General features: G+C 41.7%; 1 protein-coding gene and 1 non-coding gene across 8 annotated transcripts in view; one reads left to right on the top strand and one right to left on the bottom strand.

Moving 5' to 3' along the window:
* COL22A1 (collagen type XXII alpha 1 chain) overlaps positions 1-21,726 on the bottom strand; it is a 227,291-nt gene extending 205,565 nt beyond the window's left edge. For 6 of the 7 annotated variants that reach the window (XR_005601553.1, XR_005601552.1, XR_005601554.1 and 3 more), the window contains exon 1: positions 21,590-21,726. The gene's annotated coding sequence lies outside the window, so the exon portion shown is untranslated. Of the gene's footprint in view, positions 1-9,782; positions 9,880-21,589 lie in introns of those variants that run through there. The other variant, XM_010404723.4, reaches the window with a different exon arrangement.
* On the top strand, positions 11,259-11,331 carry TRNAA-AGC. The gene has a single exon. It is a non-coding gene; the product is annotated as a tRNA-Ala (tRNA).
* Positions 21,727-27,372: the final 5,646 nt, after the last annotated feature.

Here is a 27,372-nt window from a genome sequence, read left to right on the forward strand (position 1 = left end):
CACCCTCACTGCTAGAAGAGGACTTTGCAGGGTATTTTTGCCTGCTGCAGCCACGCAGTGTCTGCAGGCTGAAACCTCGATGCAATATCCCCAAGTATAACTTTTCAGTGTTTTGCCCAGAGGAAGTAACTCTAAATTTAAATTGTACTCTTGCATATCAAGCTTAAAAATCTTTCTACTGATTGTCTAAGAAAACCCCAAAGTAATCTGCAATGAAAATCTGTGCGACAGACTCTCTCTTTGGCTTTGGTATCATCGACCAGACTGTAAGCAAAATCTTCACTGTACCATGTGAACACCTGTGTTTATGGACCAGACAAGTGGTGACCCCTTCTCACTTCAGCTAACAAGGAGTTTGAATTTCAAAAGAAGTTCTACATCTAAAAGGTTGGTTCTGTATAAAACACAATTGCTCAAGTATCTTGGTTAGCCTGACTGAAATAGTTATCAAGGAAAAGACCCATGGGAAGTGTCTCAGAGTATATGTGAGGTCAAAGGGATTAGAAGAGCTGATAAGGGGAGGCTGATAAGAGGAAGTTTTGCGTATCTGATTTGGGAAAACAATGCCTGAAAAAAGAGTTTGCCCAAGAACCAGGCACCAGCACCTGTAGCACTTGTACTGACAGCTTCTCCCCCAGTGTTTATTTACTCACTGGCAAAGGCAGGAAGAACATCCTGAACTTGAAACTGAAGCATTGGTTCAATATTTCTAGAAGCTTTTTTTTTTTTTTTTAATAGCAAAGTAGCCTCTCAGGGCTGCATTTTGTTTGAACCAATTTTTCCCCTTAATTGTTACTTACTTTCTTTTGCAAAGCTGTAGCCTGCACCTCTTCAGCATGGACCAGGGAATTAGCAACAGAACAGGATACTCAGAGGTCAGTTAACTTGTCATAATCTCATTTTCACTATCCTCTTCCACCCCCAAAAGTTTCTCAAGTATATAATTCAAGTCACGTAGATTGCAAGTCCATTACAAAACATGTTGGTCCATATTCTGCCTCTGCAGTGCCTCATCCTTTGAGGTGCAAATGTATTTGAATCTTGTGGATATTAACACAATGATATTATTAGATACATAATAATTTAGGAATGCTCTTGGGAGAAAACACACTCCAAACTACATTACCCAGTAGCAGGTGCACAGCTCACCCATCCTGATAATGACTTTATTGCACCAGGCTAAATTAGAAAACTTTGCCTGTATCTTTTTGTCTGCTTCTTTTAAACCTAGCACAAGGCTGAAATATGTCTCATGTTGTTGCTGAAGCAGGGTTTGCAGCACACACACATCCTGGAAATGGAAAATCCATCACCTGCAGGTAATCAAAGGCTCACTGGCTGTTTGGGGTAATAGATAACATTATTCCCAGAGCTTCATACATTCAAATTAACTGCCACTTCTGCCTGCAGGTTGTTCAGATTAGGGAGGAATGATCTAAGCAAGACAAAGACCAAAATGATGTCCAGAAACATTATGGTAGGAACAGTTCGTGGTGGAGTGGAAAATCCTGAGATTCTTCCTCCATACTGCATGTTCAAACTCTTGTTAGTGCAGTATGTACGGAGCATGTTGATTCTGTACAGGGCCACAGAACACCAGTCCTTTGGCCTAAGACCTGTAACCTGTACCATCAAAGTCCTACAAATCCCATTTCCTCTCAAGCAGAGACTGAGCTGTTCCAACCTACATTAGCTATTAGGAAGACGATTTTAAGACTGAGCCCCTGAAGGCTATTCAATATGAGAGTACTCCACTCTTACAGGGCCAATTTCCTGCTTTTTATATCCTCATGGAAGTTCTTACCGCTCTTGGAATGAAATTTAATATTTTCTTTTTTAGTACAGTAGAGGATTATGTCAGTAAAAAGACCCATATGTCATGGCTTTATATAGTTAGCCAGCAGAGCTGGAGCGAGGAATCAGGATGGGGTAACAGCCTAAACCTATTTGGAAAATAGGCAACATACTTTCTAACAAAGAGAAGCCTGGTGAACGCATTTCCCAGAACTCTTAACTGGGGCAAGGAAGAATTGCTTTGCATTCCTTGCTCTATGCCTTATGATAATGGCCTGGATAACCAGAATCCCTACAAACTCTAGAAATGAGCTCATACCCATTGTCTGTCACTCTCTGGGTTATTAATAGGGCCATGCTAATTGGAGATGCACCACACACTCACCTACCACTTCCCAACACTTCTGCTGAACTAATGACAAAAAATTTCCCAAATACAGGAACATCAATGCCTTCTACTTGCACCATGTGGGTGAATTCCCCCTCCATGTGTTCCGAAAAGATGATGGATATCTAATATAATGAAAGTTTGTTCAGAAACAACAAGTGCATTTGATTAAGAGATTTAGTACTGCAAACCCTTTCCATGGTTTGATTTGCATGGTCTTGGCCCTTGCAATGAAATCCAGAACTCTACTGTGGACACCAACACACCAGCAAAAGTGAGGGATCTGTGAATAAAGGCCATGAAAGTAAGAGGTCTCTCATTACTTTTAGAGGTGCAGATAGCAGGGTTACATCCTCAGCTCTGAACCTTTCCCTCTGTACCCAGCACTCCCACTGTGTATCCACTGCCTGAAATCCACGCAAACTGAGCATCTCCATGCTCTCCTCCACTGAGAACAAGCATGGACATTTCTTTTTTAAAACACCAGAGTGAAAAGGACAGCTAAACAGATATAGGAAGCTTGCAAGCAACCCCTTCCCACCAGGTATTCTAGAAACAGGCCATTCTTTACCTCCTTGTTGCAGCAGGGCCCCAGGGTAGAAAGCAATTCACACCTAGTTGACTTTGTAACAAAGCATTTTGGGAACTGACCTGAAAAAAAAGTGGTACTGGAACCAATGTAGGATTGCCACTTCAATATCTCATAATTGTACAACTCAAATCATTTAAGGCAGGGGCAAGTCTTGGAAGCCCCAGCTGCAGAAACCTAAGTTTAGACACCTTACCCAGCATAGGTGTCTGCGGAGTGGCAAGGTTGGATGGAGAATTTAAGACTGAAAATCTTGGAAGTGACTGCCTCCAGTCTCTCTTTGACTCTGACCTGAAAGGTTTTCTTTCTTATGCAAGGAGCTGGGCTAAGAGAAGACAGGAAGAACCATCTCCTCTGACCAAAAAGTTCTGCATTGTGGTTGTCTTCACCATGAACAGACTCCTATAAAATGAGAGAAATAAGAAGCATGGCCTCAGTGCAGGGCAGTTTTGAGTGAAGACAAGTTGGATCTTTGATGTCTCAACCATCTCTGCCCAGCACTGTGGGCACCACCAACATCGGGCATGGAGGAAGGGGAAACACAGGGGAGTCAAGCAGAAGAAGAATTTATCAAGTGTCAGAGATCCTAAGTCCAAGACTGAGATAAAACACACTTTACTCCTCTCAAATTCTGAATGTGACACACAGGAAATCACTGACTGTGAATCATTCCACGATTTTACCATGATCCCAGCAGAAGGAGACCTGCAGGAAAGTTCTGCCTTGTCACTTTTATTGTCATTTCTGCCCCAAGGGCTGTAAGATGGAAAACTAAGTAAGATGGGATGAACAGATCGAGAGCAGCCCTGCTGAGAAGGAATTGAAGGTGCTGGTGGAGAAGATGGACATGACACAGCAATGTGAACTTGCAGCCCAAAAATTCAACCATATCCTGGTCCGCATCAAAATCAGCGTGGTCAGAAGTTGACCGAGGTGATTCTGCTCCTCTACTCCACTGTCATGAGACCCCATCTAAAGCAACACTGGAAGGATATTGAGCTGTTGAAGCAAGTCCACAGGAGGCCACGGGAAGGATTAGAGGGATGGAAAACCTGTCCAGTTGGAAAGGCTGAGATAATTGGAGTTGTTCAACCTGGAAAAGAGAAGGCTCTAGGAAGACATTAGAGCACCCTTCCAGTACCTAAAGGGGCTACAAGAGAGATGAAGGGGGCCTTTTTTCAAGGACAACACAGTGACAGGACAAGGGTATTGGCTATAAAGTGGCAGAGGGCAGGTTTAGATTGGATATTAGGGAGAAATTCTTTACTTTGAAGGTGGTGGAGCACTGGCACAGGTTGCCCAGAGAAGTTGTGGATATCCTATCCCTGGAAGTGTTCAAGGCCAGGTTGGATGGGGCTCTGAGCAACCTGGTCTAGTGGAAGGTGTCCCTGCCCATGGCAGGGAGATCAGGACTAGGCGGTCATGAAGGTCCCTTCCAACCCAAATCATTTTATGACTCTGTGAAAACAGAAGATGATCAAGAATGCACTGAAGAGAAGTACAGTAAATAAGGGTCTGATAGATGTAAATTAAACAGGAAAATATGTAGCTGGGGAAAACATGTAAATTATCCCTATTTTCTAACAGGAAGGGCTCTCTTCACCACTGTCACTTACATACATAGAAAGGATAAGATACAAAAGCTTGTGCTCTACAGCCCATACAGAGCTCTCACACCAGGCAGCTGACAGAGGCAAGAGGGCTGTCACTCAGGAGCTGATAAGAGATGTGCTGCTACCCCTGCACCACAGCTGGGTTTGCCTGTCTGTGCTTATAGCAAGGGGTGGGACAGTATCAAATCAATAATCCTGATGTTGGCTGGAAGGGTTTTGAGCCATTTCAACTCTCACCCTGTCCAATCCTCTCCATTCTGCTTCCTTCCTTTTCATTCTTCATGCAAGTTTCAGAAACAGCAGTGGAAAAAAGAGAAAGCAAAAAGGGAACAGGCCATGAAAGAAAAAAAGGAATATACAGATCACATGAATGAGACATGAAATAACATTACACTCAGGTCTTCCTAACATTCTCATATCTTCATATTTAAAGTTTTCACAATTAACTCTAAGATTCAGTGCCTCAAGCTGTCTCAAAAAGACCTGAAAATCCAAAAATTAGTTAATTCCCTTTTCCCTACCTCTTCATATGCAATATCCTGAATTTTTACCTTAAAAGAAGAGGGAGCTATTGGGAAAGTAATGTAAGATATCAAAGATTTTACTAAGTAGTTGGGGAGAGGATATATTGAAATGGATAAGGACATAAAGTGTTTTCAGGAAAATAATAACTAAAGCAACATTGGAAAATTTGGTGGAGGAGAAAGGACATGGAAAATTTGTAGAAATGGAGAAATACCTACTTAGACAGCAGTGCTAGAACTTAAAACAAGTTAAATCTCTGCCTTCCTGCATTGTAAAGCTTAGTTTCAAACAGTCTCACACTACACTCTTTTTCTTAAGAAATAGCAGAGCTCTGGCTGGGATTTTTGTCATTTAAGTTTAGGCTGTAGGTCTCTAACTAACATTTTATGTGGTTTTATACTTAAGCTCCTTTCCAGTTCATGGAGAGAATCAAAAAAAAAAAAAAAAAGAAAGAAAAAATCCATACCCAGATTTATTTTATCTCTTTCTCATGAGGAAGAGTAAAATAAATTAACTACTCACAAGAAGTGTTTATTTTCCCCAGACACAATAAAAGAAGCTTAGACAAAGAGCAAAGATTTAGATATTGGTGTACAAACAGATACCAATATTTCAGCAGATGTCTGTCTGGTCAAGGTGACATAAGAAAGTCAGTCAAAACCAGCAACAGCAAAAGATGGTAAAGGTAATGATAGGAAACTTTATCAAGTTCAGAGGCAGAGGATGAATAGACTTGAGTACAAAATCTTTGCCTAGTGGGGAACAGAAGAAGCACATCTTGACTTCTAAACAGATCCTCCTCCCTGAATGATGAAATTGTCCAAGAAAAGCAGATTGGGGAAGAAGAACCAAAATGGAGCTAGGAAAAGTAGTGTCTTTTTGAACTTTCACACTACTTTCCACAGGGAGAGCTTAAGAACATTCTGTGCAGAGTTCAGTCTCGTTTCTAGGTGAATTATAATGGATATGGGAACTAAAACCATGGGGCACTCCTGGATTGCCTAAAGGGTTACACTTCACTCTGAGTCTTCTCTATCCATGAATTGGATTGGATGAAGCCAGCCCTGATGCTCAGCTGTCCCAAATGCCAGTGGGTGATGCTTTGCTCTCATTGACTGCTCGGAGGCTCAGGACCCTCACCAGGAAAATAAAGGGTACAAAAACGCCCTGAGCACCTTGGCCTTTCTACATCTGTTTTGGCACTACATTTCCTGCTCCACTCAGGAGCAAGAAGGTAGTTTGCTTTCTTTTCTTTTTGATGCCAAGAAAAATACCAAAGTACTAACACATTGCCCTGGGCAGACATGCACATGAATTGACATCATATACAAATAAGAAAATATTTCAAACACAGTTGTTGTCTGAAGAGTAACTGTTCTATCTGTTGCCAAATTAAAAAAAAAAAGAAAAAAGGATGTGATTGTGCTTGTTTTGCTGTTTTGTCTTTGTTAACAAGACTGACAGCCTGTTCTTTAAGAGATAAAATAGGTGTTATAACTTGTTTTCCACAGATACATATGAGACCTAATTTGATGTATGAAAGTTTGTCATATTCATGTCAATGTATTCAGAGAACAACACTTACTTACAGATTAGTACAGCTGAAAGAGACAATAACATGCAGTCTGACCTGCTGGCCAACTTAAATCCAAAATTATTCTTAACAATCCCAGTATATCATCTATAACTTGTTCAAAGCTGCAGTACTTTTCCTGATCTATAGAACTATCAGTTTTGATGTATGAGACAGAACATTCCCTCACTAGGACTAGAAAGCTGTTTGAGTGCTCAGCTACCATTGCCTGATGCACTTGGTCTCTAGAATTAATGCATTCATCTTCTGTTTGCAGTGTCATGTTTTAATCTGAAACCTTTCCCTGTCTTCTAGGGCCCAGAACAAGTTGCTCGACTGGTGGTTAATCATGAAAGAATTGTAATTTTTCCATACTAAGGTAAACACGAAATCCCACAACGCTATTAGCTGTTTCTTGGCCTAAAAACAATCCCAAACAGACAAATAAGTAAGAAATTAAGTAACACATTAGCTCAGCTACATCAGCAATGTTTCACTTGCACAAAAAAGAGAAAAAGAAAAAAGTTTTCAAGCTCCTTGCCTTCTTCTGCTCAGTGCAGAAACTGTAAACACAGCTGGTGCTCAACAGTGCCTGCTTAAATGAAGAAAATCTAATCACAAGGTGATATTGAACCCTCAAACTGAGAAAAACTTTTCTTCAACTACACAGCAAGTACCTCATGAAGTTCTGCACAAAACCCTGCTAGTAGCTATAGCAACTGTATTCACTGTATTTTTACTGGGAAATGCTTTTTAAAGCTACATAAGAAAGCATATTTTTCAGCCGTTATCTACATATCCAACTTCCAGGCTTTTTGATGCAATCCTGCTCCCCATTCAAGCCTCCACACCCCCTCTTCCACTTGGCATGCATGGCATGTGGGTTGCTGGGGTTACTCCCAAATTCAGGGAAGGAATTTTCTTTCAAAAATTCAGCAGGCTTAAATCAAAACTGCTGAACTGTGGCTTTCATTTCCAGTGAAATGCCATGCCAGCACAAATACTTAAAATCTCTCAGGCAAATCGGACATCCAAGAGAATTACACTTAGAGCAATAACTGGTGTATACCCCAAAACACTATAAAGGGGATAGGAAAGGAAATATCTATAAGAACCCTAATTTGCTAGACCTGGAGTGATAAATTTTTATAAAGGCATGCAATCATAGGACAAAGGGGAATGGCTTTAAGCTGAAGGAGGGCAGATTTAGATCAGATATTAGGAAGACATTCTTCTCTGTGAGAGTGGTGAGGCCCTGGCACAGGTTGCCCAGAGAAGCTGAGAGTGCCCCATCCCTGGAAGTGTTCCAGCTTGGATGGGGGTCTGAGGAACCTGGTCCAGTGGAGGGGAGTTGGAACTGGAGGATCTGTAAGGTCGCTTCCAGCCCAAACCACTCTGTGATTCTATGATTTGCTGCATTAGAATTCTGGTCTTGCTGCATTTGCTTGCTAGCAAGTGCTGAAATGCTACAAAACTTCAACATTACATGTGGTATGACAGCTTTGGAGAGCCACTGTAGTTAATTCATGTCACATAAATGTGCCTTCCCATGGCACAGTCTTCTCTGCACGACTGGCACCATACAGTACAACAGTCAGATTTGACATTTACCTGTTGAGAGGGATTTCCCCCACCCTTGAAATGTCTTTGTGAGACAGATCAGAGTGCTGCTGGTTCCCTGTACTGGATCAACCTTCTGAGCAGAAGACTGGTGCGGGCTTAACTCTTCTCTTTGGTGGTCCCATCCACATGAACCATAGCTTTGACTCTCAAGTCTGAGAGAGAAAAGCACCATCTCCTCACATTTGGTCTCCCCTTTGAGAAGGCAGAATTTTATTTCCCTCTGAGGTGTAAGAAACAAAAGATTGAGAGAATAATGCAGGTCTTCAGTCTTTATACTGAACTTCCACTAGTGAAGTCTTTGGAAAAATGTTTATTGCAGCAAATTGAAAAGCGTGTCCGCCCTCACACCCCTCAAGTCTCTTCTCACTGTCAATAGGCCACTTCTTGCTTTTCCACACCACTGCATTAGTTTGATGTATCGATTCATTTATTCACATGAAGCAGCTTGTCCACCTCACCTATAACTATACTATTTATGAAAAGTTCACCATGGAAAACAAAACAAAATGCACAGATAAATCCTTCATAGACTGTAAGATTTTTTCCAGATGATTTGCTTTGGGATGTTATTCATAAAAGCCAGTTCTATTACTTTTCTAAAATATTCAGTTATATCCACAGGAATGCCACTGGATATCCATAAGACCACTGTTTTCCCTGTTTTTGTGTACTTCATAGCTAATGTCCTTGTAAGGTTCAAAGTATTAAAAGACAGAAATAATATTAAAATCTATAATAAAAGTTTGAGCATTAAAACTTTTGATGTCCACCATAAGCTAGAACAGAGCTGCAATTCAGGGCAAGAGAAACACTATGTCACACATTGCTGTGATGTTATCACTGATGTTATTCAACATTCCAATATATTAAAGCATTATGATACCTGGAAAATATTCACAAGTTGTCATCTTGATCCTAATAACATCCTAGGGGCAAAAAGATTTTTTCCCCCTATACCAACGTGCAAGAGTGTCAGGTTTATAACTCTTGTCTATGAATTACACCAGGAGGACTCAGTTTTGCTGGCAACAATTCAAACCCAGGAAAGTCAGGACAATGAAGTGACTTCAAAGGAGCATGAGTTATTGGAAAGATCATGCAAGAGCAGGCTAAGTATTCAACCTTAACATGGTTCAGTTTCATCAGATTCCAAATTGCAGGAACCAATTACTTTTTGTCACAGCAAATCTCTCATACCTCAGAGCCTGGCTCCATCTTGATGTGCAGCTGCAACTCTATTAGTGTAAATCAAAAATAAAAAAATGAAAACAAAACCAACAACCACAAAAAAAAAAAAAAAAGCAAACCCAAACTCCAAAGGACACACACAAGTGCAAAGTCTGAATAAAGCCACACAGACCCTGATGCTGAGGCTGACCCACCTTTCTCCAGAGGACAAGCTCTTAAAATAAATGTTACCAAAGCACTGAAATCCATTCAACAGTTACTCTAAGATGATTCTACTTAATGAGAGACTTCTCTTCAGCCACAAGTTATAAATAGGAGCATTGCCTTTGCATAGTGTGAATCTCACAGCAAGGGGAACATTTCTAGGGGAAATTCAGATATTTAATCTAGGAATGGACTATATCACCCCATTTCTCATTTTAGGAAAAGAATGAGAGGAAAGAGAAGTATTTTTCCATCCATGTGTCTCTGAGGCACATTAAGACCTACCTTATTCCTGAGCTCTGTCCTGCAGCAGAGGATTGCCTTTAGGAATGCTTTTCCTGCAGGCTACAGCCCTGCAAGTAAACAGGCAGGGACGGGCCGGATGTGGGCAGAACTTGGGAACTTCTCTACCCCTCCCAGGGACCAAAGTAGCCTCAGAGCCACCACAAATGCAGAAGACAAGGATAGTAAGGAAGGGCTACCCCTGCCGTGGTGCCTCCCATGATTGCTGCCCTCGGCTCCTCTGCCTGGCCAGGGGAACACACAGGCACAGCTTAACACCCCTTCCCTCTGCTGGCAGATCCACCAGAGCGTCTCCTGGTCCCAGGATCAGCACTCATGGACTGAGGATTTCACTGGGGCTGGCAGATACCCGTTTAATTCAGACTGCTGCCTGGCACTCGCAGGTCAATGGCTTCTAGTTTGTGATTTCGAGTATTTCCTGACGAAATTGCCTAGGAAGGATGTTACCAGAAATCTTCCAGCTCACCTGGTTTGCTGAAGAGAGCAGTCTGAGGGCATTATTTTTTCACAATATTGTCATATACAATTTTTAAAAAACAATTAAGTCATCATTTTAAACCTACAAGTTTTGACAATTATTGAAAGCATTAGAAAAGATATGCATTTTTAAACTTACACATTTTAAAAATTAAGCATTTTTAATAGTTCAGGTATGCCTTCTGAAATTATCAAGTCAGTGGAAGCCAACACAGACAATTGTTTTATTAAATACCACACCCTGAGATATGTGGATTTAGTCTTTGCTGGCTCTGCTGATTTAGTAGCATGGCTCACAAAAGGATCGATGTTCAGGCAATCCCACCGGTATCTCAGCATACCTCTTAGCAGATTAAAGCACTCCATAATTTTTTATTGGAATGACAGAATCTGTCCCTAAATAAAGACAACACAATTGAAGCATCAATAAATTGGGAGTCATTTTCCACTTAAGTCTGTGTAACATCAAAGACACTGTTGAAACCTTAAATCACAGAAAATAATTGCTGGTGACAGAGTCCTTCTTAAGCTTCATGGATTTATTCCCAGAAAACATTAAGCCCATGGGAAAGATTACATTAATTTTTTATTACTAGTTCCCATTCTGCTTGCACACTGTTTAGAACAAATCCAAAAAAATTGGTTTTTACTGTCTAAGAAAGCATCAGTGGGAACAAGGTCAGAGGCCTTTCCCCAAATTCAGGTGATACAATGAAGGACCTTAGCAAAAGAATTTTTGAGCCTTAAATATAGAGTTGAATATAAAGTAATCCCTGAGTAAGGCCTGAATACCCACCCATACAGAAAATCTACTTATTTTCATCAACAAGTTTTCTCATTAGAAGTTTGAAATTTGGGACCCTACAGCACAGAAGCAGGCACTGAACTAGACATGCCTGCCATGTTTTGAACATGGTCACTAAAGTGAGCAGTATTTTCAGTATTTCATCCTAACACTTTCACTCGAGTGGCACCACTGATGGGGAATTAGCTCAAGTGGTAGAGCGCTCGCTTAGCATGCGAGAGGCAGCGGGATCGATGCCCGCATTCTCCAGTGTTTTCAGAATTTATTTCATTATGAACCAGATGGCAGCATGTGAAATTGTTCTGAGATGAGCTCAGTTGGTCAGAGCCTGGTGCTGATAACACCAAGGTTGTGGGTTCGATCCCCATGGGGACCATTCACGTCAGAGCTGGACTCGATGAGCCTTGTGGGTCCCTTCCAGCTCAGGCTATTCTGTGCTTCTGTGATCATTGATGGAAGATGTGTTTACTGTCCTTCTAGTATCAGACTTTTTTTTTAATTTAGTAAGAAATGGGTTTCGTATTTCTCCTTTCTCCTAGCAAATAATAGCACAAACTTTTGAAAGTTTTTCCCTGGTATCTAATACTTTACAAGCTCCTTCTTCAATTGTTAGCTTTTAGCTCCCATTCTTTTCACTTTTTGTGATTTTGTGTCCCAGGGGATGAAATTCAGAGTGTTTTGTGATTCAGTTTGACTTCTTCAAGAAGGCCAAAAGTTTGTCTTTTGTGAAAAATCATGAGGTAAAAGAACCATCTCCTGTAAAATAAAAGATTTCACAAGTCCTAGGACCAAAGGAAAATGCTGCTTAGGTGTGAATTATGTGGTTTAGATGATTATTGAGCCAATAATCATTCAAATTCTTGGGAAGAAGACTCTGCTCTTGGCAGCAGGCCATACAGTTGAAACAACAGCAATTCCAGAAGCATGAAATGCTGATCACTGACTCTCTTCAAAACCCTCTAGGACAGCAGGGACCTGGTGCAAAACCTACAAGACTTCCCCTGGTCACTTGTCCACTGCTCAGGCGTCCGGGTGCTGCTCTTGCAATGCGAGCACCTACCAAGATGGAGTTTTTCACGAAGAAATGCAAGTTAGGCAATGAATAAAAAATGCAGGCAGGTGGTGAGAAAAATAGGGTTATAATGAGACTCTTCACCTGTCACCTGGTCTTTAAAATGCCATTTTTTAGATGGGGATAGGGGATGGATTTCAGATGAAGAAGATGTGGATGCCCCATCCCTGGAGGTACAAGGACAGGCTGGATGGGGTTTGGAGCAAACTGGGCCAGTGGAAGGTGTCCCTGATCATGGCAGGGGGTGGGAACAAGATGATTTTTGAGGTTCCCTTCAACCCAAAAAATTCTATAATTTCTATGGTTCATTTTGTATAAAATTATTGTGACAGACTCAGAATTAAGCTCAGTTCAGCTGTCCAAGCCCCACACCAAAAGCAAGGCCCTCCTGTCCCACATTATCTCAGCTGGGACAGGAGCAAAGGGTGCCCTGTTTACCAGACTTGATCCTTCTGTGGAAAGATTTACCTTGTAATAGACAAGATTTCACTAAGCCCATGAGTACACAGCATTAAAAGTCCAAAGGGGCTAATATCTCCCATTCTTCCCAATGGTACTGAAGGAGAAAAACTCTCCTACGAGCTTTGCAGCCATCCAATTCAGCATCATGTCACAGAAGACAGAAGGGATTATCACTTATCATCTGATCGGGCAAACAAGTTAGCCAAACAAGAAGAGCTGGTAATGAGGCAGAAAAGCTGTTTGCACATGGCCCAGATCCTCCCACCTAGGCATGAATCAAGAGTATTCATAATACTGCTGTTTAATTGAGAGACTCCATAGATAAAGGCCAATTTTTAATTGAGACACTCGAGTAGATAAAGGCCAAGTTTTTGCAGACAGCGTAGGACTGACAAAAGAAAAAATCCATTCTCTGCGGAACTTCTTAATGACAAATCAGAATTAATAAACCTTGTCCTATTTGTAACTAAGTGTAAATAAGTGAAATGATCATTTATGCAAGTGTCTGTTTCACAGGAAATTGTTGCCTGCCATGTTCCAGCAATTATTTTGGTTTCAAAGCAACACTGGCTTCGTGTCAGAATTGTCTTAAACTTGCACTAAATCAACCCAAAGACTGGTATTCCCCAAAGCCAACTTATTTCCTCCTCTTCCATGGGCCCTGGATGAGAGAGGGGTTTTTAAAAACAATGTGCAGTCCAACAGCCTAATGCTACCTCTGCCATCTTTGACACTCAGCTGTACGACATCACTGACACTTCGTGTATCTCCTGAAAGATCCTAAATCTGATACCTGGGATAAATAGTCACATCACCCCTCTACAGCTATTCCAGACCCTCCTGCTCACCCAAACTGTTTTTTTAATCAATACAAAATTTTTCAATTTATTGACAGAGAGATACCACTGATACTGGGTCAACAGACATGGCTACTCCACGCTGCTGTGGGCAATCAGTCCTGCTGAGACTCTGCTGAGCATTATTGAAATGATGAGGTTTCCTCTGACCAAATACAGAGATTTACAGTGTAGTGTCTGAGTAAACCAGCTGCCAGCCCTCTATAATACATAAAGAGGAACAGACACTTCTGGGGAGTAACATATTTCAAAAAGGTCAGACAAATTACCCTGAAAAACTTTGCATATTTTCCACCATTTTAAGGCAGCAAGGGATGTCTGGCTGAGACTGAGGATCAACAACAGACATCTAAATCTAGGTGAAGTGACCCAGCATGACATCTTGGACAGGAAAGGCCCATCTCCACACACACTCAGCCTCTCTGCTTGAGGCAGACAGACCCAAGAGAGGTAAATGCCACACAAACCAGTGTCACAGCCTCTTGTCCTGTGTTATGTCCATCCATGCCATGGACCACTGCAATTATGTAAGGGAATTAAGCTCACAATATGATGCATCTGCAAGTCACGAATGAAGAGAGGTACAGAGGCATAGAGCTAAGGGGAAAAGTGACACTGGTTAAACCAGAGTTATGCCTGCTTATTTCTGGTGGGATTTTTCTTGTATCGTTTTGATTTGGGTTGTTTTGTTCATTTGGGTTTTTTTGTTTTGTTGGTTTTCTGGTTTGTTTTGTTTTGTTCTGTTTTGTTTTTTTCTTCTGAATCCTAAAGACCTACAAAACTGCCAGCAACTCTTTCAACTAGGGGGACAGACTTTCCAAAACTCCCCAAAACTCAGTGCACCCTCTGTGGCTTCCTTGGCTAGGCAGAACATGCCTTAGAAGTTACTGCCTTCAAAAACATTCTCTGGGGGAGAGACAGGGAGCAGAGCCATAGACATGGAAATGAGGAGGAATTGAAATAAGAGTAAATAGATTTAAGTTGTTTATCATACCAGTGGAGTCTGGTATAAGGGTACTTGATGCTTTATCTGTTTTCCTACATGTTATCAGTCTTAGCTCAGAAAATTGCTGAAGGAAATCAGCAGCTCTTTGACTTCCCTGTGTCACCACATCCAAAATTAGCAACTTAATTTTGTAGCCCACTCGTAACTGCCACAGCCTGCCTGGGGTCATGGCCCATAGTCTGGGAACAGCTGCTAAGGGAAGTGAAAAGGATGCTAAGGGAAGAAAATGTGGCAGTAAAAATATATACTGAAAATGAGAAAAAAATCCAAGGCAGCAATAAAAATAAATAATGGCAGAACAGCAAATTTAAAAGGAGAAGAAAAAAGTAGCCAAATATATACAAATAGCTTGAGTAAAAACTGAACAGAAAATGTACTCAGTAATAAACCCAAGGGATGGCAAAGAAAGAAGCTAATATAAGCCCAGTTATAAACTGTTTTAATTTTGGAAATCAATCATAAAAGTACTTATCCGTATAATTAAGAAAAACCTCCAGAAAACATAAAAACCACTCTCAGAAACACTCTAGAGGTGGTACCATAATTAAACAGCAAAGCAGGACAAGGGAAATTGCCTTGAAACAGCTCAAGGTGGCTTATGAAATATCAGACTTGAACAAGGATTGTCAGCCCATCTGTTAGGAATGAGCCACACTCCTGCCCCAGCCTCCCAGGGCAGCTGAACAGATTTATTATCTATGTTAAAGCACTGTCCTTTAAAAAAGAATGGGTTTTTTTTTCTTCTTCTTTCAGCAGGAATATGAAGCACTGTCCATGGCAGAGCTACACCATCAGGTCCTGTGTCCAGACTGAGCATCCTGGGCTGTGCTGCTGCAGATCATGGAAATGAGGCAGATCTGAGCTTTGTCAGTGCTCACACAGGAACAGGAGAATTCCAAGTGCTACAGAAGAGCAGTGCCTTGCTGTCTCTTGGCTGGTGCTGAACTAATTTCCCAGTCAGGATTTAAAACCACTGTGCCTGACCACCCTGTCTAGACCGTCAGTGGGGTTTGCTGCAGATTTTCTGGTATATCTTGAAAAGATAAGCACTGAGAAACGTTCTTTTATCAAGCATTACAATGGACTGAAAACCATGTGTTCCTTTCCTTGTAGATTCATTAGGATATTTAATTTATTGTGAAGAAAAAGCAGTCCTACCTCTGAAATAGATAAAGGGTTTCAGGGATGTCCAGCACCAGAAGTGCTGTGAAATAGGTACCAGCTGCTGTTTCATTTCTAGGAACTGCAGTGGCAATCAAGAGAGTCCACACAGATTATCTGTAGCCCTTATCTGCTGGTGAAGTTGGAATTAGTGAAGTTCTGTCGTACAAGAGGTCATTAGTTTCACACTAAGTATGGAGCCAGCAGAAATCCCCCAGTACCGCTAAACTTTACAGCTCAAAGAAAATCTTTGCAATCAATAGGCAGAGTAACTCCTCCTATGGCAATCAGTATTAACCAGGTTGCTCTGGAAGGAAATACCTGGTGCTGACCAAGGGAACACAATTCAACATGGTTGAGCACTGAAAAAATTGCATTTGGGCAATAAGCAGTCAAACCACAACCAAGTATTGACTAAGCTTAGAACAAAGACCATGAGTCCAAAAATAATTAAATCTGTCAATAGTTTAAACTTGCCCTCAACTGTGAAGTGAAATATGGCAGTTTTGACATCTCTTATTAAAATCACTTAAGAATCAATATTCAGGACATAACAATAATCATATCAAGTTGCTTATACCGAACTCAGGGGATACTTCTGTTCTGCAAAGAATCAAAGATTAATTTCTAAGGAACTGAATCAATGCAAAGTAAATAGATTCTGATGAGCTGGAGAAGGATAACTTACATCTACTGCATAGTAGATGAGCTCTGTGGTAACAGCACTCCCTGAGCAGAGGAAATCTACACAACTGCATAATCAGGACTGACAGCACTTGCAAAACATGACCTTTAACTCTGTTTCATTCATTCCTAATGAATAATCAAGCCTAACTCAGCTTGGAGAAGCTTTGTGGCATGTGATCAGATCAGGTACAGGTTTGGCACTTTTTGGCCAGCTCTGCAGCCCCACACACCCTGGGCTGGGATCTGTGACTCCTCAGTGGGCTCCCAGGACAGGCTGCTTTGCTTTTTCTGTAGAGCAAGGATTTGCAAGTGAGTACCAGAGCTCACAGGCACCTGCCCAGTATTTACTGCTGAATTTCCTCCATACTAGGAAAGAAATGGGAAGTTTTTAGAGAGTATTCATACTGCTTTACAGGAAGAAGCTTTCTAAAGTCAAAACACTTCCAGAAATCTCAGACCCTTGTTACTGTACACAGAGGTACCAGATATTTGCCATGAAAACCTCAATGTAATAAAGAATAGCAACTCAGCCCACTTTGATCTCCCAAATGTACTTTTTTTTTTTAGGTTGCATCTGGCAGTACAAGGAATCAAAAGGTGTCTCACTACTTGCATCACCTGATTTGTGAAATAAATTTTCCACTAAACAACATATCTGTTGTATATCAATAATTGTTATTACAGAGATGGGTTGTTGCTTTTTTTTCCCCACTCCAGATTAAATCTCCAAGCTATAACGCAAGTCCCTGGTAGGTCATGTATCCACCATCAACCCACCTACTGCCAATCCTGAATCAGTTTTCTCAGGGCAGTAACAGTGTGTGCATACTTTTTCTTTGCTATGAGAAGTATTGAGCTATTCAACTGACCTTTTAGTGATGCTGAAAAATAAATATTATCAGTCCACCCCCACCCTCATATTCAGACTAGAAAGGAAGAAGCAACTTGTCCCACAAGCAGAACTATCCATCCTGTTTCGTGGCTCACATTCACATGATAATTTTTTTCAGCCTAGTCAGTGGAGCTGGACATCAGGAGTAAAGCAGGAAGAAGAAATCAGGGCATACTCCCCCCACCCCTTGCCCCCAGCCAAGCTCCTCTGCTGTGATTGCCAGCCCAGGGTTTGTAATTGCTGATCACAACCCCCATGGCAGCCTGCACCAGCAAGGGCAAAGGAGATCACATAAAGGAAAAATCCTGAGAGGGAAAACGAGGGCTGTAGGGATCTGTGTGCTCCACTGTTATCTCTGAAGAGAAGACCTGTGAGGAGGTTGGTTTCTTCTTCCAGGCCACAGGGATAGGACAAGAGGAAATGGCCTCAAATTGCACCAGAGGAGGTTTAGATTGGAGATTATGAAGAATTTCTTCACTGAAAGGGTTGTCAAGCATTGGAAGAGGCTTCCCAGGGGAGCTGTGGAGTCACCATCCCTGCAGGTATTTAAAATGCATGTGGCACCTGGGGACATGGTTTAGTGGTGGACACAACAGTGCTGGGTTAATGGTTGGACTTGATGTTCTTAGGGGTCTTTTCCAACCTAAACTGATAATTTATTCTCTGATAATTTAATTTAATTTCTCTGATAATTTAATTTAATTTTCCAACCTAAACTGATAATTTATTCTCTGATTCCATACTTATCAAGAAATCAGCTCCAGCTAGTGTCTCTTTGCAACTAAAATTCTATAAATGTTGCAAATTGTTACAGAATATATTATTCAATTAATAAGAAATCAAGATGCTTTGAACTAATATAGACCTTCTGATTTGTTTGGGGTATTTTTAGGAACTTAAGGCCACAATTCATGTGAAACCTCCTTCTAATATTATCTCATTCACAGCTGGAAGATTTGACTGTTCACAGATTCAGTGACTTGCCAAAGGCTGCCAGTGCAACATCCTCAATCCATAGTTCCTGACTACACTTCAATGAGCTGCATTGTTAAGGTAAAAACCCTTAACTTCACCTGTTATTTACTGACCCTTGATGATATTTATAAATCAAGAACATTAGGACTAAGACCTCCTCTCCCTGGAAAAAAAAACCCCAACCAAACAAAACCTAGCAGTATATTTTAAACAAAATTTGAAATTAAAAACTGTAAAATAAATGTTATGATTATTGCCTTGTGAGTTTTCACTTGCTTGCAAAGGAGAAGGCAAGTCTGAGTGAACCTTGAGCAGATCACTTCAGGACTTAAGACCTGCAAGCCTCCCAAAAGCACCATGGGAGACCTTTGCAGAAGTTTCTTTCTGCAGAATGCATTCCTCTGCTTGGCTCCGCTCATGGAGCTGGGACAGCCATCTCAGCCAAGCTTTGCTCCTGCCAGCTTCAGAAGCCTGATGTGATTTCCACTGAAGGGGATCACTAAACTTCCAGCAGCAACTAGAAGAAGCCTCTAGGAAAACACCAAGTAAAATCAAGCACATGATGAAGAAAATTACCAGAATGAGTTTGTGTCCAAAGGGGATTAGGTTCCAATATGTCCATTTTCCTGTGTTTTTCCTGCTGTGCCTGCATTTGCTACAAGAATTTAAAAAAAAAATGTTCACAGTTCCTCAGTTACAGTTCAGTGATTTCTGTAGATGCTGTCTCCCCCTTTCCTCACTCCCCAAACATGAGTTCTCAAACTCCAAAACATCTTTTTAACAGCTGGTAGTGCCTCATGCAAAGTGAGCAGCACCCAGTAAGGACCCAACATTCCTGAATTTAGACTCACTCAGCCATGGAAAGACCTGCAGGAATAAGTCTTCTCTAAAGAGTCAGTTTTAAAGACCAAAATGCACCACTACATTTTCTTGCAATGGGAAATAGAGTTGGGAAGCCTAGAAGGAAATATTTCAGTGTCATAGGAGATAATACATAATTAAAGCTCATGTAAGAATGACTGGGGAATTTGGCATTGCCTGAAGAGCTGAAATAGTCCAGTACCACCCGTACCATTCAGGTGTGGTGGTACAGACAACATGTTGATATAATGTGAGCTTTTTTCTTAAAGATTTTGATCCTCATTATGAGAAATAGGAAGAATTTAAGAATGGTCTTTAAACACGAGGAATTGTGATCACCCAGCAGTGATTAATCAAAACAGGTTTTAGAATAAAGCATTGCAGTATGACAAATTGAAATATCCTTTGAAGCCAAGATAATAATGGAACAAATCTCAGAAATATATTTTAGCAAGAAAGTTATCACATGCTGGAAACAAAAGTGTTCTTTTATTCCTATTATTTTCAGTATCATAATCTCCAGAATCAAAAGCTAGCTCCGGCATGTAGCGAAGATGTTTGCCTTAAAACCGTATGAAATGCCTGAAGAAGTAAGAAAATACTTCTGTGTATGTATTGTATGTATAGGTGCTATAGACATGCTCACCCACACATTCTCTGGGTATCTGAGCTCAGAAAAACCTTCCCACAGACCAAAAAAATAAACTAATCCTTCCACTTCATTCTTCCTCTGTTAGATCCCCACTGGGGAGCTTTTCTTCCACTGTAGTAATATGAGTCAGAGTAACATGAGTCAGACAGATACTTCCCCTGCAATGAGTCCTCCATCAGATGTGCTATTGCAACCCAAAAACTCTTCTCATTCATGGCACAGGTCTCACGCAAATTCAAGAGACAATCACTAAAATCAGAGAGACTATCATTTTCTGTTAAAACAAACAAGATTTGGCCCCAAACTGATCCCAGGAGAGATAAGCACTGTCATCTGCTGGTTAAAAGTCAAAAGACCTGTTTTCCTCCCTTTGCTTTGCAATGTGTTGAGGACCGCCTTTCTGCAAGTTACTTGGAGTAATTCTGCACAAAACCAGATGACATTCATCAGCTGGTGGGCTGCCCATTCCTAAGCTCAGAACTGGACTCTTCTCCATTTCACCAGAAAAGATGCCAAAATATCCAACATTGCCTCTTCCTGGAAGCAACAGAACACAACATACTTATTGAAGATGCACAGTGAATCTACAACACATATTCAGGAGTTTCTTTTGTAATAGTATTCTATAAACACTTCATTGATATAAAATCTATCTTCATGTACTTGGTATGTCTAACTAGAAGTTACTTCAGGACACTGTCCCAGCTGTCCAGACCATAGTATTTGTATATTCAGAATAGCAGCATCTTGGTGGAAAATACATATGATAGTTGGTAGGATTGAAACTTTAGCTAAAACTACTAAATTCTTACTCTTTAAAAAAACAAACAAACAAAAAAAGTGATATAGTTTTTGAAGTGGAATAAACCTTGCAATTGCCTGCCTGACCTATTTACCAACACTTCTTCCTATTATTTTATCAATTATTATCTATACCAACTCCCCCAAAACAGGTGTCTAACCAGTCTTTCATCAAAGAGAAAAAGATTCAGGCATGCACCCACAGTAATTCTGGTTGGTAATTGAGCACATAGTAATACAGATAGACTTTGCAGGTGCATCTTCCTGAGAATGATCCTATTAGTGTCCACACTGCACAGATGGGCTGTGTTATTTTAAGATTTTAATCAAAATACATGCAAACAGGCACAGCACCACATGCACGCTAATGCTGTGAAGTGTCAGCAGTCACTACACTTTTAAGAACTCTAGCAATGTGAAAACACAGAAGAGAAGGATGATTTAGGCAGTTTAGAGGAAGGCTGGGAGGTTACAGCTAGAAGGTGATGCACAGCACATTTGTAATAAATGTGAAGAAAATACCTTGTTAACACAGCAAGGTATTTCCAGATACTGATATAAACTGCACTGACACAAAGACAGAATACAAGAAGGTGTAAGGTCACAGAAATCCCAAGGTATTTATGTTCTGAGACCCAACACTGAAAACACTGATTATAGTGTAATCTTGACATCTGTCAACCTCCTGTCAATGGCTTTCCTCAATGAAGGCATTACACATCCCTCAGTTGCTGCTTTATCACCTGCAGTGAAGTCTTCTACATCTGCTAATCCAAATTTGAGGGCTGACCAAACCTGATTCAGGTGACAGACTAACCTAGCACACTCTAGTCTGAAAATGTTGTTGACTAAATGAGAAATAAATAAACCCAGCTTAAGAATAATGGAACACAGATCCTTCTGGATTTCCTTTGTAAAAGACAGACCCTGTTCCTGCATGTTTGCATAGTTTAAAAAAATTAGTCTTCTGAATTTGATATTCCTCCCTGCTGGAGGGAAAAATGAAAAAGACACAGCAGAAGTTGTGTTCAGTAACAGTGCCCCAGGTGCCAGATTTGCAAACCCAATAATGTCCTCTTACCTTCACAGACACAGCACCACCCGAAGTGGTACCTGGAGCCCGGCTCCTGATCCGGGTGCGCTCTGCAGAGCTGTCAGCCCGGCGGGGATGGGGTGCTGATGGGCGGGTGGGGCAGGAGCGCACAGACAGACGCACGGACACGGACTCGGGGACAGGGACACACACAGACAGACACACTCCCCTGAGCCCCCCTGCGCACACACGCGCTCACAGGTCCCTGTCAGCGACACGGCAGGGATGGGCAAAACGCTGCATCCCCTGTGCACCCCCACCTGCGAGAGAAGAGGAAGAGAAGAGGAAGAGGAAGAGAAGAGGAAGAGAAGAGGAAGAGAAGAGAGAAGAGAGAAGAGAGAAGAGAGAAGAGAGAAGAGAGAAGAGAGAAGAGAGAAAAGAGAAAAGAGAAAAGAGAAAAGAGAAAAGAGAAAAGAGAAAAGAGAAAAGAGAAAAAAGAGAAAAGAGAAAAGAGAAAAGAGAGAAAAGAGAGAAGAGAAAAGAGAAAAGAGAAAAGAGAAGAGAAGAGAAGAGAAGAGAAGAGAAGAGAAGAGAAGAGAAGAGAAGAGAAGAGAAGAGAAGAGAAGAGAAAAAGAAGAGAAAGGATGGAGCGGAGGGCAGCGGGCGCTGGCGGCAGCGGCGGGCACGGAGCCGGGCCGGGCCGGCGGCGATGCCGGAGAGGGGCCGGAGAGGGGCCGGAGAGGGGCCGGGGAGGGCGGGCGCGGGTTTAAGGAGCGAGGGGAGGGGAAGCGCTGGGCGGGGAGGGCTGCGGGCCCCGCCGCTGGCAGGGGAGGGGGGGGGGTGTCCGGGGATGGGGCCGGGACTGATCGGTCCGGGCGTGTGGGCTGGGGGACGGGGGGGTGGGAGATGTGGGCGATGAGAGAGAGGTTCGAGGGAAGGGGGCTGGGGGTGCCGGCCCGAGGGGCTGAGAAATGTGTTCCCCGAAGGGCAGAGAACTGGGGGAGCTGTGTGCCCGCAGTGTGGGAAGGAAACGCCCTTTCTATCTTAGCAAACAGGTGGTTTCTGCTTTTACCTCCTCCCTGAGCTCAGTGTCTAAATAAAAAGCCCTTAGCTGGGATATTTTTGCTTGAATTTCAGCTCTGACTTGTGAGCTGGAGACACTCTTCCTTCCCCCCTCCTCCAGACAAATCCCCGGTCCCCCCTGCTGCCGCACGCCGCAGCTTCTGCCCTGGCGGAAGCATCTCACAGCTGTCTCCGCGGCCCCATCAGGGCGGGTGTCCATGAGGGGACGGATGCCTGCCCCAAACGGGAGGTCTCAAAGCAGGCCCAAAGGACATACAAAGGATGTCATCAGTGCCCATGTATTCTTTTAGCATGACTGTAAACATGTTTTCTCAGGTTGCTCAGAAAAGTGGTGGGTGTCCCATCCCTGGAAGTGTTCAAGGCCAGGTTGGACAGGGCTTGGAGCAACCTAGGTTAGTGGAAGGTGTCCCTGCCCATGGCAGGGGGGTTGAAACTGGATGATCTTTGAGGTGCCTTCCTGTTACAGCAGGGATACTGTAACACGCCTATATCAAACCAGGAGTCCCGTGGAAAAGAAATATATATATGGACAGATTCTTGATAGCTGTTTCAGAGATGTTTATTTCTCCAGCCGCATGGCCGGAGCTCTGCTCAGGAACTGTTTCAGTCACGGGACCAAGGGTCCTTCTGCCCGCACAGGGAACACAAACCAACCAATGGGAACGAGGCTGAGCAGGGGCAGGGAAACCCCGTGTCTCCCCCCCAGGGTCCCTCTCCCAGGGCTCCATGGCAGGGGGAGGGACCCCAACACCTTCCAACCCAAACCGTTCTGATTCTTTCATAAACACAGTTGCGTCTAAAGCAGATCGGTGGGTCAGGATCTAGACCAGGTTATAAAGATGTTCCTGTGTCTGCTGTAATTTCCCAGTGCAGGCCTGAGACCTTAGGTATCAGCAGGTTTGTGGCTGCTCAGATCCATGAAAGCCCACACAGCTTTGGTGGCAGATGGCAGGGTTGATTTCCCTTTTTTTGGTCTATCTACTATGTGGTAGTAACAGACTCAGAAGGTTCTTTCTGTTGTGTTACAGCTCACCCTCAAGCTGAAGAAGCACTGCAGATGCCTTTCCACAAAGTTTTCTGCTTTGCTATGAGAAATCATTGACCAAATTCAGTTTTCTAAACTTCAGAATTTTCTGGGGAACATGCATTCAGTTTTATACATACTTTAAGTTGACATGTGCTTAAATGGAGCAGATTTCTACCCTGTCAGGTGGTTGCAAAGGCAGGTCTCCAGTGTCTTCTCTAACCCCTTTTGCCAGTGACATGTTATTTTCACTCAGCCCAGTCTCATCCCTGCTACTGCCAATGAGACAAAGTGTAATTATGTATAATATATCCTTCATGTGATATTAAGACCAATTCATGGCCATGCTGTGCATTTTTTAAGAGACCTGTTCACCTCCCAGTTCCTCCGTTCCTTGGACAGAACACATTCAGCTTCTATGTGGGTACAGAAAGACTTGGCTAGTGGAGAAGGATCACCACCTTTGCTGTTCCCTTTCAGGTTTCCTGCAGGGATCTCTACCTCAATGTAAGTTAGAGACTGAGTCTCCAAAGCACTTTGCTGAATTTACTGAATTGGGACTTGAGGTTTGTGTTCATCATATGGCTGTTTAAAATTTCTTGACAGGATTGCATTTTAGGCACAGGTTATTAGACAATCTGTTCAGTGGTATGAAAGAAAATATCCATGAGTGCAGGAAGGTGAGAGGTTTCCTGAGGACTCACAGCCTTGATGACCTCTGCCCAGCTTTCGGAGTGGTTGCATGCTTTATTCACATCTCTGCCATCAGAATCAGCCAGAATCATTGGTCTACAAAAAGCAGATGAAATACTGAATGCTGGATATGCATCTACAAACCTGAGAAGGAATCCACTGTCTCCAGCTGATCCCATTCCAGCACTCATAAATTGCATCAGAAGGGTGGGCAGGCATTGGAACAGGCTGCCCAAGGACGTGGTGGAATCACCATTCCCGGAAGTGTTCAAAAAACCTGTAGGTGTGGTGCTTATGGCCATGGTTTAGTGGTGCAGCTGGCGATGCTGGGTTAATGGTTTGACTCAGTTTTAGAGGTCTTTTCAACCTTAATGTTTCTATGAAAAGAAAAAGGAGGGCAGGGGGTTGCTCAACTCTAGCCTGAAGCAGCAAAACAAAACTTTTCCCATAATAGAGTGCTATGTTCTTTATGCTGACTTTCTGCATAACTTTTTCTTCAGGCTACTTCACTTCCCAACCCAGTATTATATTCAATATTATCTTTACCTAATGTTAAGCCTATGGGATGCTGGTGGTTTTCTCCCTAAAGCTTCACCTTCCCAAGAATATTTTGCCTCACACAAGGATCTTCTCACTGTCACATTAGCTTGATCTGTTGTAAGACATTAAACCAAGTGGTGTAAAGCAGATGAGTGTTGTGTACAACAAAGAAAACCTAATATCCTCCCTTGGTCTGTAGAAGGTTTGTATTTAGATCTTGCAGCAGTTAGTATTTCATCTACTGCACATAATAATCATCTGTCAACATTCTTACAGCAAGCTCAGTTGTTAAAGTTGTTGCTTCTCTTTACAATGTACCAAGGTGATTAACTGAAAGAGAATCATTCGTCTTTGCAGGTACTTTGTCTCCAATGATCTGGAAGAAGTATAAACAAGTAGAAGGCAATTCAAGCTGCTGTCTTATTACGATTTCTGTTGGAAACAGCACTGAATCAGCAGCTCAGAGGATTATGACAAACATCGATGCGCAGATACATAACTCAATTTCCCCACATTTTTCAGTTCTTTCTGTTCTGATTGTGAGCCTTTGATTTCCATTTTCACCCTGGGGTTAGGAATATAAAAGATGGATGTACTGCATGGAGAAGAAGGTCTGTGTAGCCTGATATCTTATCCCCGGGAACGGATGGCTCAGCAGGTGTGTAGGAAAACAGTAATCATTCCACAATGCTTCCCAAGAATGATGTCTCGGTCTGTGATTGTTGCAGAGGGATTTCCTCACAAAGACATGGTGTGTGACTTGAACTGCTCACAGTCCTTTCTTCTCTAGTAAATTTACCAGCCACATTTGAAGCCAGATAAATATTGTTTACAAATTTTTTGTGCGACATATCCTGCAATAGTTCACTCCCAGGAATTATGCAGTCTGCAAATCACGGTGCCTTTACCTCCTGAAACATCCAGTTTGATCACAGATATAACTGGCTTTTCCTTCTGCCCAGTTAATGGTGTCTCAGGGCTCTGACAGGTTTCTTATACAAATTCCCTGAAAACTCTCATGCTGTCAAGGCTCAGATCAGTAGCTGTGTGCTGGCAACTCATAAATTCTTAAGAAAGAAGGATTTGCATCACTGGGGAATACTCTTGTCCTTTTTTTATCTTTATATACATTCTCTTGTGCACATTGTGTATTATAGTCCCTAAAGGCTTACATTTCAAGGCATGAAGCAGATCCAAATGGTCTCTCCTAAGAAAAAGTCTACCTAGCAAAGAAATGTTCTCTTCCCTGCAGTGTAGAATTTTCTACGCCAAAACCTATTGAGAGCAATGAAAGGAAAAGACTAAATTCTGCAGAAGAATATGTTTTGCATTATTGTGCTGCATGTATTGGTTTAGTTTGTTATAGGTTTTCTAGGACTCATGTATCATGAAAGTATTCTGTTTTGGTCTTGTTCTTACTTTGTTGTTGTTAGTGAATTACAGGATTTGTATTTCCTAAATCCTGACACATAAACTATTTCTGTTGGATGAGCATTGCATGCAGCTTTTCATCCAATGCTGCAAGTTACAAAGTCATGAATTATGGAGACCTCACAGTTTAGTGAAGAAAAGACTCATAAAGTTAATTTAAAAACAAATAAAATTTCTACTAATCCTACAGTAAGTTTCAGAATAACACCTTCAAGAGTGAAGAGCAATGGCAACAAAAATGGAAAAATCTACCATCAACATGAGCAAAGACTTTAAAAATTTCCTTCCCACTCTTCAGAAAAACCAGCTGACTCTTGAGCCACATACAATTTGTTCCTATATTGATAACCCCAGTTGCATCTAAATCCCATTTAATATAAAATGGTTGTAAGAACAATGATAACTCACACAAATACTGTTATAATTATTTCTTGTTTCCTGACTTATCTAAGGCCATTCTCATAGTTCTCCATCTCTCTAATGCACAGTGTTTATGTTTATCCATCTCTCAGTCACCAACTTCTGATTCTTTGTTCACAAATCACATTTTAAAAAAACATAAACTTTGCTTTTATAAGTTAATACCTAAACCATATAACAAACATAGTATTTCATAAAACCCCTTTTTGTCTTCTCTATGTAATTTGGGGGAGAAAATACTATGGTAGAGAAAGGGAGAAATCTTTCCTTATGGTGACCCAACCTTCTGAAACTCATTTTGTAAAACATAACTGTTTTAAGCAGTTCATTGGGCTGACCTATGAAAAGGATGCATAGTGGAAAAAACTTCTCTGTATGTAATAAATGTGATTTATCACATGGCTCCCTCCACAAAAGTCTGCAAAAGCAATCCACAAGCCAAACATATAATTGAGTTCTTGTTAGTTATATCAATATCAAAGAGGACAAAGTATCACATCCTTGTCATAGGTTTGAGTTATTTATTACAAATTACTACAAGGACTAGTGGTAGATTTAGTAGCTTCTGTAAATCTGATATCTGATCACTGGTGACATTAGAGAATCACATGATCACAATATTCTGAGTTGGAAGGGACCC

The sequence above is a fragment of the Corvus cornix genome, chromosome 2 (genome assembly GCF_000738735.6).
Source record: "Corvus cornix cornix isolate S_Up_H32 chromosome 2, ASM73873v5, whole genome shotgun sequence".
Classification (NCBI taxonomy): domain Eukaryota; kingdom Metazoa; phylum Chordata; class Aves; order Passeriformes; family Corvidae; genus Corvus; species Corvus cornix.